Source organism: Cryptomeria japonica, chromosome 2 (genome assembly GCF_030272615.1).
Source record: "Cryptomeria japonica chromosome 2, Sugi_1.0, whole genome shotgun sequence".
NCBI lineage: Eukaryota > Viridiplantae > Streptophyta > Pinopsida > Cupressales > Cupressaceae > Cryptomeria > Cryptomeria japonica.
In genome coordinates this window covers 362,385,833-362,401,935 of record NC_081406.1, presented here as the reverse complement: position 1 = coordinate 362,401,935, position 16,103 = coordinate 362,385,833, and positions in this window count along the sequence as shown.

Here is a 16,103-nt window from a genome sequence, read left to right as displayed (position 1 = left end):
ATTCCAAAATGATGAAGCTTTTATTGACTATCTTGGCATACAAGATGATCTTCCCCCTGGGGACCATAAAGTGGTATATACTATAGAACTCAATAGCATGGCATATTTTGGTGAGGGCGTCGGACCTTCCAGTCGCAAAAATGTGAAAATAAGAACAAACCAAGGGTCTTATGGCGAAAACCACACTGTGGCACTGTCTGACCCCAAAAAAGTAAAAAGAAAGGACGTATCTGAGGGCAAAAACCTCTTTGAGGCACCCGAAGATGGAAGGCTCGACATCCTCCCAGCATCATATGAGGAAAAGTCATCCATGTTGGTAGAGGAGACTATAAAAATAAACATTGGTACAGAAGAGGTTCCACACAACATATTCCTGGCTTAGTCTTTGATGGAGTCAGAAAGGTCAAAATTCATAAGTTTCTTCAAAGAATGACAAATCAACTTTGCGTGGTCATACGCTGATATGCCTGGATTGGATCCAGATTTGGTAATGCATCATTTGACAGTTAAACCGGAGGCAAAACCAGTGAAATAGAAATTAAGAAAGATGCATCCACAAGTGGAATTACTAGTCAAAGCAGAACTTGAAAAATTATTGGATGTCGGATTCATACGCCCAATTGATTATCCTGAATGGATCTCCAACTTAGTGCCTATCAGTAAACCAGATCGAGCATCAGAATATGTACAGATTTTAGAGACATCAACAAAGCTTGTCCTAAGGATGACTTCCCATTACCAAACATAGATTTGATTGTCGATCTCACAGCAGGTCATGAAATGTTATCGTTGATGGATGGATTCTCTGGTTATAATCAAATAAAGATCGCATCCGAGGATCAACATAAAATATCATTCATTTGTCCTTGGGGAACCTTCTGCTGGAATGTCATGCCCTTCGGGCTAAAAAATGCAGGCGCTACATATCAAAGAGCCATGATTACTATCTTTCATGATCTCATGCACGTAACTATGGAAGATTATGTCGACGACCTCTTGGGAAAATCAATAGACAAAAATACACATTTGGACATACTTTCAGTCATCTTTGATCGGTTGGAAAAATACAAAGTAAGATTAAACCCCAAGAAATGTGTCTTTGGAGTAACCTCCGGGAAGCTCCTAGGATTCATTGTATCAAAAAGAGGAATCGAAGCTGATCTAGCAAAAGTCAAGGCCATCCTGGAGATGCAACCACCAAGAAATATCAGTCAACTATGGTCTTAACAAGGGAGACTCCAGTCCATACGAAGATTCATAGCGCAACTTGCAGATAAGTGTAGTCCTTTTAAGCACTTGCTACATAAAAACATCAAATTCAAATGGGATGATAACTGCCAACAGGCTTTCCAGATGCTCAAATATTATCTTCTGAATCCACCAGTTTTGATGCCACCAGTTCTAGATCAGCCTCTGTTACTATACATATCAGCTACTCCAACAACACTGGGGGCACTCTTAGCACAACAAATTGCTGAGGGCAAAGAAAAAGTAGTATACTATATTAGTCGCACATTGGTGGGATATGAGGTAAACTACACACCAATTGAGTGTGCATGTCTCACTGTGGTCTTTGCTTCACAGAAATTACGACATTACATGCTCACTCATAAGACTAAGTTGGTTGCAAGAATCAATCCATTGAAATACCTTCTCAATAAAGCAATGCTTACTGGGCGAGTAGCCAAATGGGTAATGATCCTGAGTGAATTCGACATCGAGTATGTGGACAGAAAAGTAATAAAAGGACAAGCCATCACAGATCAATTAGCAGATGCTCCTATGATTGATGATGTTCCTCTAAGTTTAGAATTTTTAGATGAATTCATTTTAACAATGTCACATGCAAAGCCATGGCAACTGTACTTCGACGGCTCATACACACAGCATGGGGCAGGAGATGGCATCCTATTTATAACTCCTCAAGGGGATTCTATACCAAAATCATACCGCTTATCATTTCCTTGCACTAATAATATAGCAGAGTATGAGGGATTAACAACTGGATTACGGGTTGCAGTTCAGTGGAAGATCCAGGAACTTCATGTTTTTGGGGACTCTCAACTTGTAATCCATCAAGCAACTAATGATTACCAAACAAAGGATGAAAAATTAATGCCTTACAAAAAAATGGTGGATGACCTAAAACAACATTTCACAAAGATAGACTTTGAGCAGATACCAAGAGAGCAGAATCGAGCTGCAGATGCCATGGCTACAATTGCTTCATTGATCGATCTACCTCCAGATGAGATCTGCTATGAGTTCTTGGTGGATAACCTTTTGGTTCCTTCGTATGAAATCAGTCCTACTAAGATGATATGTGTCGTCGGTCCTGAGTCCCAATTATATGGTTCCATTTTCACATACCTTCGTGAGAATACCCTACCTCCTGATCTATCCAATAACCAACGTCGCACTTTCATTCGCCAATCATCTCGATACGTCATTTTAGCTGGTATCCTATATCGGTGAGGTCTAGATGGCACTCTTCTTAGATGTTTAGAAAGCGACGAAGCTCAGATTGCGTTACGTGAAGTACATGAAGGGATATGTGGTCCACATGCTAGTGGTCCTACCTTAGCCAAGAAACTCATAAGGACTGGATATTACTGGCCCAATATGGAAAAAGACTCATATCAGTTTGTCAAGAAATGTAAGCAATGTCAAATTCATGGAGACCTCATACATGCGCCAATGCAAGAACTTCAACCAATTGCGTCTCCTTGGCCCTTTTGTCAGTGGGGACTCAATCTCATAGGCAAGATTCACCCCCCTTCTTCCAATGGTCATAAATTAATTATCACTGCCATAGAGTATTTCACAAAATGGATTGAAGCCGTGCCTCTCACACAAGTCACTGGAAAATAGATTGCTACGTTCATCCTCAACTATATCATTTGTCGATACGGTATTCTTGTTTCCATTATCACTGATAATGGGCGTCCCTTTAAAAATCAGGATGTTCGTGAACTCTGTGATCACTTCCATATTTCCCATCATTTCTCCACACCATATTACCCCCAAGGTAATGGTCAAGCTGAGGCATCTAATAAGACAATACTTAAAATCCTAAAAAAGATAGTTGACGACGCTGGCCGTAATTGGCATATCCAACTTAATCCTACACTTTGGGCCTACCGCACAAGTGTCCACACACCTACAGGAGCTACACCCTATTCACTTGTCTACGGCACTGAAGACGTCTTTCCCATTGAGGTCAAGCTACCCTCTTTACGAGTCTCTTTGCAAAACATCATCAGTGATGAAGACTATAGGGTCTCTCCCTTACAAGAACTGGAACTACTAGATGAACGAAGACAAACTACTTTTAATCATCTAAAGGCTTATCAACAATGAATGAGTTGCAGCTACAATGACAGAGTCAAGCCTCGCATATTTGAGATAGGTGATTTGGATCTCAGAGAAAATCCCAAAAATCAGCAAGACAAAGAGAAGAAAGGCAAGTTCGAACCAAATTGGCTTGGTCCTTACATCATTACAACAACATATGGATCTGGGGCATATCATCTCTCAACTATAGAAGGTGAACCTTTGGAGGATCCTATCAACAACATGCGCCTTTCAAGGAGTACAGTTTCTTACACTTCCTTCAGTCTATCCGCACACAATTCGCAATAAAGCAACATTTGCATCACCAGTCTGCAATAAAGTTCCATCTTCTCCGCAATAAAGTATCAGTTTCATGGATTTAGTCAGTTTTAGATGAGACACAGCAGCAACAATGGGCTTCAACAAATCAAATCTTTCAACAGACTCAGACAACATATGGTTCAGTGCTATCTATCCTTTCTGTGAAAGTAAACATTGTGACCATAATCAAATAAGACTTATACAAGTGTCAAGAGACACTAAATTTGAGGACTACAGTGGATGTTGGTGTCGAGTCTTGGTTTTCTCTTGATTTTATCTTTTGGTGACATGTCTTTTAGCTTTTCTAGGATGTCTCTGACTAGAGATTTTATCTCCAGGATGTCTTTGACTAGAAAGGTGAGGATGGGGTATCGTCACCTATTTGTATTTGTTGTCTGTGGATTGTCTCTTAGTAATGCTATGACTTGTCCAAGGATATGAGGACACTGTGAGTCTAGTGTGAACTGGGGCATTCCTTGTTTGTGACTGTCTTATCTCCATGCAAACAGGTACAATGACTTTCTGGGTCGAACATATGCCTCGATTGTCATAACCTACTTGCCATAATAAAGCTCAATGATGATAATGCACAAGAAGCTCTTTCACTTTCATATCTTCTGTCTTCCATCCCCCTTTTCTTGATTGACTTCCATTGTCCTTCTCGAGTCTGTGTAGCCCGCTATCACATGACTGAGTATAATGACACACCAAAAACATTTGCATTTCATGTAGTTGCACCTGCATTACCGCATATAAGCATTTCATACATACATATAGATATCACATCCTGCACACAACACCTGTTAGCACAATTTACATTTGCATTATCATATTCATCTACATTACATACATTCACATTTGCATCATGCATACACATATAAAACATAAAAGAACAAAAATATTGCATTGCATCATGTAGATATTTGCATCCATATCATAAGCATCACATAAAAACATACATCATGAAACATACATCACAAAGGTACACATGCATATAGCTGCCACAAAGAAGAATCATCTCATCTATATAAATCAAAAGTGTCATGATACAATGATGTCAAAATCATATGGCTACAATCACCTGCAAGTGTCTACATCATCATACAAAATGGTACAATACTGATACATAAGGAGCCCTCTACGACTATGATGAACTTCCTCCCTCGGAGCTGCCTGACCTCGACGAAATTTGAGCCCTCGAAGGAGCCACCCTAGAATCATCCCTCCTATCCCCTCTATCTGGTGGTGGTGGAGGACCCATAACCCCACCACTAGACGCTTGTCTCCTCCGACTCCCTCCCGTAGCTATCGCTGTTCGCGATGGTCTATGGAAGCTCCTCGCTTGCTAATCAGCTGGCACTACACCATAATAGAGATCTCACCAGTAGGCAATCTCCTCCCCTACCCGCAGGACATAGGCATATCTAGCCCCTGTGTCCTCTGCCGCCTGCCTCTCAGCCCTCAGTGCTGTCTCAGCCACTATGTAGCGCTGAATGGCCTGGTCTTGCTCCCGCTCAGTATCTCTGAGCCGCCTCCTGAGTCTATCCCTCTCCCTCTCCAGGTCCTGGATCTCATCTGCCTGTCCCTGGCAGATCTCCCTCAGCTCCGTCAGCTCATCCTCCTCCGCCTCAACCCCTTGTGGCTCTGCCTGTGGCTCCCCCTATAAGGGTGCCTGCCTTTGTGCCTGTGTCTGTACTAGTGGCTATACCTATGCCTGTACCTATACCTATCCCTATCTCTGCACCTGTCTGGGACCCTGTGCTACAGGCACCTGTAGTGGTAATCCACCATGACCCCTCACCACCCGAGTATGCCTGTCCTCTCCACCCTCCCTCTGTGGTGCCACCCTCCTCTCTCCAACTACCCCCCTCCTCCTCCATCGGCCTCTCCCCCCATCATCTCCATCATCATCACCATCCCCACCACCATCTCCATCTAGTAGCTCTCCTGGATCCGTTAGGTGTGGGAATGGATGCTCAGCCCAGTACTCTGTGTACTCTGCATCCATGCCGGCACCCCCGATCTCTGGCCATATGTCCCAGGGTAGGGGCATCATCTCTACTAGCTGTGTAACAGCCTGATCATATGATAGTAATTGCCCAAACTATGCCTAATCCCTGACAGTCTATGCATACATGCCTGAACCCCGTGGCATCTGCTGGATCCTGCTGAACTGCCTGCCCACCCTGTCCACTAGCTGCCTCTCCAGTACATAGGGCATTCGCCTAATCAGATACCTGCTCTAGAAGGTGTAGGCCAGCTCTACTGCATCATCCTCCCATTGCTCACATCCCAGGTATAGCCTCCATATAACCATATTAATGTCATCTATAACCCACCGCCAGTACTCTAACCTGCCAATCCATGGCTACGAGGTGATCATGTCGTACAAATGCATGAAACTAAGTCCGTGACCTCTGCCCCTGAAGTGTATCGGTCTCATCATCGATAGATGCTCATAGGGCCACACCTATAACAATGTGACCCCGCAGCCCAATCCCACTGACCCATGGTACACAAACTGATGTAGCTCGTAATATAAGTGCACTAGCATGCATGGTTCCCAGGCATATCTGGTGTGATGTGTCACTAGTGTCTTCAATGCACTTCCCGGCCCGCAACCAACCCTCGTGTTGCTCTATCCGGACACAAGAATCCATTGATCGCTCCTCTTATCACTACCGGTAGTGCCAATCCTGTCTATGTCATGGTATCCCATGCCACATGACCTACCCTCATCTCCAGTCCTGGGTCCTAGAACACTCATCTCAGGGCCTCCTTGTCTCCATCTCGATCATAGGGAATCAACTCCCCATCGATTGGTATCCTCAGGATCTGGTATACATCCTCCAGAGTGACTGTTATCTCACCCATCGGCAAATGAAATGTGCAAGTCTCGGAGTGCCACCTCTCTACCAATGCAGTCAGCAGTCCCATGTTCACCCAAAACTCAAGCACATACAGAATATGTCTCAATCCCATAGCCTCAATCACAGCTCGGTCCTTGAAGGTCAGCTCAGATCACAACCTCTGAGTCGATGGGAATCTCTCCCATGACTCCAACATAGGCAAATACTCCTGCAGTCAAGCAAATCAATCATGTCAGTCATAGTGACACTCACTATTCATCACAAAGTGTTGCTTCTATTATAGTGGTACTCCTTGTTCATCACAAAGTACTACATGTTTGGCACTCCCTGTTCATCACAAAGTGCTGCTCACATTTGCACTCACTGTTCATCACAAAGTGCTGCTCATATTTTAGTACTCCTTGTTCATCACAAAGTACTATATCTTGGTACTCACTGTTCATCACAAAGTGCCTAGATCTATCCTATCCTAGGGCCTCTGCTTGAGTGAATCCTCTTGAGTAGTTTCCTAATTGGCAATGTATGTTCTATCACATAATTGTCAATCTTAGCCCTATTTGTTATCCTAGTCTTCCCTAGAGGACCTGCTTGAGTGTATCCTCTTTGAACCCTGGCTTTTTGATAAATCTTTGATTGATATCCCAGAATGGGCCCCTTATGCCTGCTCCTGTATAAGAACTTTTGGTCCTTTTGTTGAAGGGTATTGGATAGGTAATAAATGGCAGAACATTGAAAGTATCCACCCAAACCTTATTAAGCTTAAAAACCATCTTTCATTAGTCTGGTTGAATGAAGAGGAAGACTCGCTCATTTGGAAATATGAACCTAAAGGTAATATTACTGTCTCTTCTATGTATGGTGTTCTCTCCCCTGCCCCTTCTGAAAATATTCTATAGTCTAAAGCTTGGATAAAGGGACTGATCCCTAAAATCAATTTTTTCTATTGGACTATTCTTCAAAATAAAATCTTGACCTTAGATAATCTCAAGGGTAGAGGTTTTGCTTTCCCTAATAGATGTGCTCTGTGTCTTGAGGAGGAAGAGTCTATGGACCATCTGGCCATCCACTGTTCCTATTCTACTTCTATCTGGGAAAGATTTCTTAAGAGTTTTTGCATTGATTGGGTGTTTCCTAACACTATCAGTGATTTGTTCTACTCCTAGAATTATCATTGGTCTAACTCCTTTTTGAGAACCCTGTGGCAGCTATCTCTCCCTCACATTCTGTGGGGGTTATGGAAAGAAAGAAATAATCATATTTTCAGAGACAGTTCTCTTACTCAGGATATTGCTTTCCAGAAAATAAAATGGGCTATTGTGGAGAACATTGGGATCACTGGGGCCCCTTGCTTTTCGGCCAACCCTTTGGAATCTCACATTTTAAGTTCCTGGAGTTTTAAGAATGCTGACAGTTTTGATCCCAAGAAAAAAAAAATATTAGAAGCAAGATGGAAAACTCCCCCTCATGGTTGGTTCAAAGTCAATTTCGACGGTGCTGCAAAAGGTAATCCGGGCCCTGCGGGATGTAGAGCTATTCTTAGAGATGATAAAGGTATATGTAAGGAAATGATTGCTGTTCCAATAGGAAGCCAAAGAAACCACAAGGCAGAAGCAATGGAGGCTCTCCAAGACATTCTCCTCACAAAAAGATGGAATTGCCCCTACCTATGGATTGAAGGGGACTCTAACAATATCATTAAATGCCTCAAGGGGACCTCTAAGCCCTCATGGTCTATCAATAATAGTATAAAGGCTTCTAGAGACCTCATTAACACTTTTGAGAAAAGTTTCATATCTCATATTTACCGTGAAGCTAATGGTTCTGCTGATTGGGCAGCCAATGTGGCTATCAATCAAGAAGAAATGATTACTTGGAAAGGAGAACAGGGCCTCCAAGAGGATGCTAGATTAATCATTTTTAAGGATCGATATAATAGCACCCCAAACATCATTAATAGACAAAATAATAATGAAACAGATTAATAGGAGTGCTTCGATCTTTTCTAATATTGTCAGTACTAGAATCCATTCTGGAAACTATCAGCAGAACCCAGTTTCTGGAAACTATCAGCAGAATCCAGATTCTGGAAACTATCAGCAAAATCCAGATTCTAGAAATTATTAGCAGAATTCAGATTCTGGAAACTATCAGCATTGGCGAAGGGAAGTCAATATCATATTATGTGGAGGATTTGACAAAAACTATTGCTAGAGCTGAAAATATGAGAGACTCCTTCAACCCCAGATTTGAGCAAAATGAGAAAGACCTGATTGAGAGGAAAGCTAATGCCAATGCTATAGATCAAACAATGGCGGAAACTATCAATAAAGTCAGCAAAACTAAGGAATGGCTTAAAATTATCGCAGAGAAAAGCTTAAACATTCTGAAGGCCTCTGCTGGCAAAACCAAAACACTAATCAGCAATTTGGAGGAGGAGAAGGATACCCTGGAAATTGACCCTGACACTGAAGGAACAGGAGATTTTCAAGGACCCAGAACAAGAACCAGTGGAAAAAAGAAGGAGAATAAGCCAAATAAGGACTTGGATGAACTTAAAGCAGCTCTGGCCAATTACGACCAGCTGATGATTAAGGCGGAGGACCTCTTGAAGGCTTTATAATTGTGCAGTGTTTTCTCTGGTTTCTTCATTTTGTTGTTTTTGTCCACTGCTGTCCTTTCTATTTACTGGCTTTATTGCTAGTCATTGTGTTAGTTGTTCTTTCTTGGTCTGGATTCTCTTTGATGATCCTGTTTAATCTCCTTTGTCAAAGGTTTTGGGTCCTTAAAACCTGTTTTTCCTATTAATCAGAAGAACAACAACAATAATGACAATAAAAATGACAACCTAAAATTTGGTCAAAGAATAGGAATTTTACCAATGGAGGAAATGATGACAACAATGCTATCAAACAGCAACCAATCTTAAAGTTATCAAGTCAACCACCAAACAACAATAATAAAGAGAATAGTAAATCCAAGTCTTTCTTCTCCAATCCTCGTAGGAAATTCACAAACATTGGGGAACCCTTGGAATGAGCTCTGAAAACTCTTCTTGCAAATAAATTGATTACTTTACTAGTAGCAATAAATTATGAACCTCAAGTCAAACCTAATTGGTTTAATGACAATCATTTTTGCAATAATCATAAAAAAAAAGGACACCAAACCAATGATTGTCAAAGATTGAACCACCTTATTGAAGATTTAATCGATAATGGAACTATCACAATGGATGGTCATAAGATGAATGAATTGCATCTAGCATTCAAAACTCCACTTCCAAACTGTGAAAAAGGTGAATAATCCAAACCAAAAGATGATAAAGGAAAAGTTAAGGTAAACTACACTTACACATATGATGATGTGATAAATGTCACCATCGTTAAAGACAACACACCTTCAGAACCAATTAACATCATTACAAGAAGCAAAGAATAAGTTACATTTCTAGGTATAACAAACGAATCAACATCCACTATAAGACAATACAACTTAGTGGAACAATTGCAAAAGATACCCACTCAAATATCAATTTTGGAGCCCATAAAAGTTTCACCTATGCATAAGGAAATATTGGAGAAAGCTCTAATGGAAACAACAGTCTCAAAAGACCTGGATGTGGATCAATTCCAAAACATGGTGGGACACATCATAACCCCACATTGCTTATCCTTTTTTGAAAATGATGACGCGTCCTTGCAACACACTCACAATTCTCCCTTACATGTTGAAGTGACCATTCATAAAACCCATGTTAAACACATACTCATAGATGGAGTTGGCTTAAACATTTGTGCATTAAGTTTAATAAAGGCTTGGGGATATTCAAAAAATGCAATGGATCCCAAGAAGAAAATAACTATCAAGGCGTATGATGAGGAAGAATGTTCTTCTAAAGGGACTGTGGTGTTACCAATCAAAATAGGTCCCGTGGAAAGAGATACATTGTGCCAAGTTCTAGACTCAAATTTATCTTACAATATTCTTTTGGGAAAACCACAAATTCATGACATGCAAGCAGTTCCTTCTACATACCACCAATATGTTAAGTTTCCTTATAACGAAAAAGAAGTCACTATAGTCACAGACTCTAGTTAATATTTCAATAATCTCAAGCTAACATAAGATGCAAGAGTTCCACATAATAGAGAATCAGTCTATCCCATCAAAGAAATTCAAGAAAAATTATGGGAAACCTTTGAGAAAAATCTCAAATTAAATGATGAAAGAATGGGAAAGTATTCTCTGCATAACTTGCGACTTTCACCTAAATCATATGGAAAGCCTACGAATGTTCACACATAGATCTCAAAGAAATTAGTTGAAATGTTTGATGTAGCATTTGTTAGAGTTGGAACACTTGGAGAAGAAACTGAGTAAAAAGACATTATTAGTTGGTTGTACAAAGATGAAAATGAAACTATAGCAACAGCTGCAAAAGTTAATATTCCCAAAAGACAATATGGCAATGGTTATAAGATCATGCAAAAGATGGGGTATAAAGGAAAAAGACCAATTGGTAAGTGACAAGAAGGTATTTTAGAACCTATTTGTCCTTACACAAAATCTAAAGAAGATAAATCGAAACTTGGATATCCTAAATTAAAGAAAAAACAACATAATTATCAACATCCGAGGTGGAGAAAGAAAGCGGCCCCTAAAGAAGAACCATGGCAAGAAAGGCTACACCAAGCAAGAAAAAGAGTAGCTAGCAAATAGAAACAAGAAGAATATGAGAAACAACATAAGGAACTTGCAATCAAAAGAGATGAAAAATCTTGCAAACAAGTTTAAGGAATACAAACAAGCGTGGAACTTGATCAAGATATTCCAGAAACAGTGAAAGAACAAATGGCCAAAATCAGAGAACTCTTCTCACAATATAACATTCCTATCAGGTATAGTGGTGTGATTCTAGAAGATGCTTCAGAAATAGATTCAAACAAATATGAATGGGGTCCAGATCCATCATCTGATTTATCAAGTGAAGAAAAGGATGAAGAACAAGTAGCTATTTCAAATGAAGACTTATCTTTCACAAAACAAAGAATAGAGTTGGAAAGAAAACAAGAGGAGATCAGAATTCAGAGGAAACACAAACAATTATTGATCAATCATCAAAAGAACAACAAAATATCAAAGGATGAAGAACCATAGAAGAATTAATAGATAGTCAAGCAGGATTGACTATTAGTCTTGAAGAAGCTGAGTTCAATAGAAGACAAAAGATAGCAAGAGAATCCTCTATGTCATGTGCACAAGTATGCCAACTTCAAGATACACATGAATCTATTGAAATTGATCAAGAGGGAACCTATAGTATCAAAGATGTATGTGTTGATATAATCCATTCATTTGAGGGACAAACATTAGATGATGAGTTACTTGATAGTGAATCACAAAATACCAATCCTGATTTCATTAGAGCTGATTGGAGAGAACTTGAGAAGACTATCCTCAAGAGAGTTCTATTTATGACATTACCTACTCTATGCCAAACTATGACTATTACATCATGAACCTTGAAACACCCAACAATGATGATGACTATGACTTATCCCTGCTTCATCCAAAACTAATTGATTGGGATAACCTAGAAAACCCTGAATTAGATGTCTTTTCCAATGATCATGATCTATCAGTATATCTTAATGTTGTAGAACCAATAACAAATAAGATATCTTCCACTTCAAAATCAAGTAACACTTCTTGCAGTGAGGAGAGTGCCAAACTTTCCACAAAATTGAAATAAAACAAGGAAAAAGACCTAGTGCTGAAAACTATTTCATGGCAACACTAGATCAATCAAGAGGAAAAAATAAAGGACATATTTGATGGTGAAAACCTCCTTGACGCACCAGAAGATGGAAAGTTTGACACCCTACCTACATATTTTCAGGAGAGATCTTCTATTTTAATAGAGCCAACATAAGCAAAAAATATTGGTACATTAAAGGACCCCAAGGTCCTTCATCCTGCTGCATCATTATTAGATGAAGAGAGGAAAGACTACATGGAAGTCTTCAAACAAAGACAGATAAATTTTGCTTGGTTCTATGCAGACATGCCAGGACTTGATCTAGATCTTATCATGCATTATCTCAATGTAGATCCAAAAGAGAAACCAGTTAAACAAAAGCTAAGGAAGATGCATCCACACATTTCTCTCCTTGTAAAAGTAGAGGTAAAGAAACTATTGGATGTGGGTTTCATAAGACCCGTTGCCTATCCAGAATGGGTTTCAAGCATTGTGCCAGTGTCAAAGCCAGATAAAAGAATAAGATTGCACTGATTGCAAAGATTTGAACAAGGCATGTCTTAAAGATGATTTCCCATTGCCCAACATTGATATAATTGTAGACTTATCAACAAGACATGAGATGTTTTCATTAATGGATGGATTCTCGAGAAACAATCAAATAAAAATCAAGAAAAGAGAACATTCACCTGTGCATGGGGTACTTACTATTGGAATGTTATACCATATGGGCTTAAGAATGCGAGAGCAACTTATTAGAGATCCATGAAAACAATTTTCCATGATATGATGCATACATTTCTGGAAGATTATGTAGATGACATACTTGCAAAATCTCATACAAGGAAAGAGCATTTGAACATCTTGTGTTGGCATTCTACACTCTTATGAGAATAGTTATGTTGTCATTGATGGAAAACTGATTGACAAATTGATAAGCAACGTACTGGCATTCATCGGTATTATGATTTCTACATACACTGGCAAGCACCAGCACCGGCAGGCACTTTCACCGACATTCAGATTACATCGGCAACAGTATACCGGCACTCAAACCGACATGAAAATATCTTTTATTGTAATATAATTCTTTTTGTAAGCCGACTTGGTATATTGTAAAAGACACATATATGTATGAAGTCTTGTAGGTCATTTTGGTGTGTGATGAGTGTGGTGTGTGTGATGAAAGAGCAATGATATGATGCAAAATTGATAGAAGAATTTTTTATAAGGACAACAAGGTTTTGGTTATAGACTGAGCTTAAACCGGTACTGAACCTAGCATAGTTGATGTTGATTTGAGGAGTACATTGTACTGGATTTAATCATCCATTTTGTAAGTCACTGAGACTTCTATTTTGTAGTTGAGCAGTGAGCTCTAGGCTATTGGCCTTCCTGAATGTGCAGGCCCCTCATGTAAGTAATATTTATTCATTGGCCAGTGAGTGAATATTGTGGGTCACAAATCTCACCGAGTTTTTTCCCACACCGGGTTTCCTCATTAAGTATCTTGTGTTATGGTGTGTTCTCTATGCTGTCTCTGTTATTCTTATTTGCTGCATTAATTCTTATTTACTAGTACACTATTTTGGGATGCAAAGTTTTAAATAATTATAAATATTTTGTTAACTGGTTAGACATTGATTCACCTCCCTCTCAGTGTCTTTGGGACTATCATTGATTCTAACAATTGGTATTAGAGCCTAGTCCTCTATTTGAAAAATCCTAACAACTTGAGGAAGATTCTGACAGTGGTATAGATGGAGAACTTAAGAAAACAGTTGGAAGGAGCTCTTAAAGATTTTGATGCAAAGAAATTGAAGATGATCTAAGGATTGCACAAGAATTTATTAAAGGACGTGAGGAGGACTTTTCTATAGCACAAAATAAAAGAAAAGAAGTTATGAGAAGATGAAGAAAGATGATGATGAAAAAGAAACTCTTAGATAGCTTAAGAACAAGTTGAGACAAGAAAACAATAATATGAAGAATGAAATGCAAGATATGACCATGAGGTTATGTAAAGATATTGAAGATAGGAAGAAGAATGAAGAAGACTTGACTAGGAGACTTAATGATGCTGGAAATGAAAATCTAAGAATTAGTCATGAAAATGATATGCTGAAGATAGATCCGATTCACATGCAACATGATAAAACTGAGCTTATGAGACAAATGGGAATTCTGGAAAATGAGTTGGCTACTGCAAATAAACACAAAGACAAATTCAAGAAAAATTAAGAGGAGCTTGATGACATGCTGAAGAGTCAGAAGCCTAATGGAGATACTATTGGACTTGGATTTGAGATTGGAGAAAGTTCTGGTACTACAAATAATCATGATCATAGTAAACCGGTAAGACAACCTAATGCTTATAAGTTTAATGGGAAATGCTTTAACTATAACAAGTATGGTCATAGAGAAAATAAATGTAGACTTAGAAATAATAAGAATATTAATGCACCCACCGGTCAATGTTCCAAATGCAACAAAACTGGTCATAATTCAGAAAACTACAGAATGAATGTAAAATGCTATATTTGTGGAAGATTTGGGCACTTATCTAATCAATGCAGAACACAAACCGACATAGGATATGGAAAGGCTATTCAGAGGAATAATGTAACTTGTTATGCTTGTAACAAGATTGGACATATTGCAAAATTTTTTAGAAGCAAGACTTCACCAGCCAAAAATAAAGGATCCAGTTTGAAAGGCAAAGAAAAGGTAGATGAAGTAAAGCAAAATTTTTCAAAACAATGGATTAAGAAGAGAGATTAGAAAGTTGATGAAACTGTCTTTGCACCAGTAGAACAAAGTAATTCTCCACCGGTAGGAGATTCTTCATCAAACTGAGAAGTAACCCTTTGGGGGTATTGCAACAAGTTGAAAATCATGCAGATTACCCTCGGTTGATGGTGAGAAGATAGATTTCTTCTTTACCGACAGATGTGTTAAGTTTTCACTTAATCAACAAGAATTTAATGCAGTTGGTGGAAGATATGTCATTATAAATCATTGAATTTCCCTTATTTTTGACTCACCAAACATTCAAATTATCAGAGAGCCTGAAAACTGAGCGAAGGCATTCAAGGCGAAGGTGTGAAGTGATTTCTTTAGATATTCTGAATATTTTTAGGCAGTAAAAGGTATTTTTCAATGGCCTCTTCTTCTGTTCTCGAGTTTATTGCAAACCCTACCATTGTCAAGAACATTTATGAGACCTAGGCCCGTGTTTAAGATAATTCCTGAAATTGCTAAACAAGATGACTCTGTTGGGGCATTTTCAAAAATTCCTAAAGGTGTAGCATTTGCTGTAGACCCTAGGATTTACATACATTGCAATATAGATGATCTAGGATCTGAGGATTTGAAGAAAATGTATGATGAGGTTATAACTGATGAGCAAGGAGTTATTAAACCAGATCACAAGATTGTGTAAACCTTAGGTTTTATTGATATTTTGAACTTCCCTGTATTCCCTAAGGAGGTCGTCAGACTTGTGCTAAGTAGAGTTCATGGAGAGTTCATATGGCTGGAATCAATTTGCAAATCTACCAAAGAAGCAATTAGGGCAGTTACAGGTTTACCCTCATCCAGTAGTAGACTTGATAAGATAAAGAAGATTCCCAAAAAAATAGTGACAAGCCTAACCAAAGCAACATCTGATAGTAGATCACTTAGAGTAAATTATACTAAGGATGGACATGTGAGATTTGTAAGTATGGTGCTAGGATACAAGGCCACTCATGCAAATAGGCTAAATTCTATTTCTAGTCTCTGTATATACAATGCTTATGAGATGGTTAACAACAATGCAA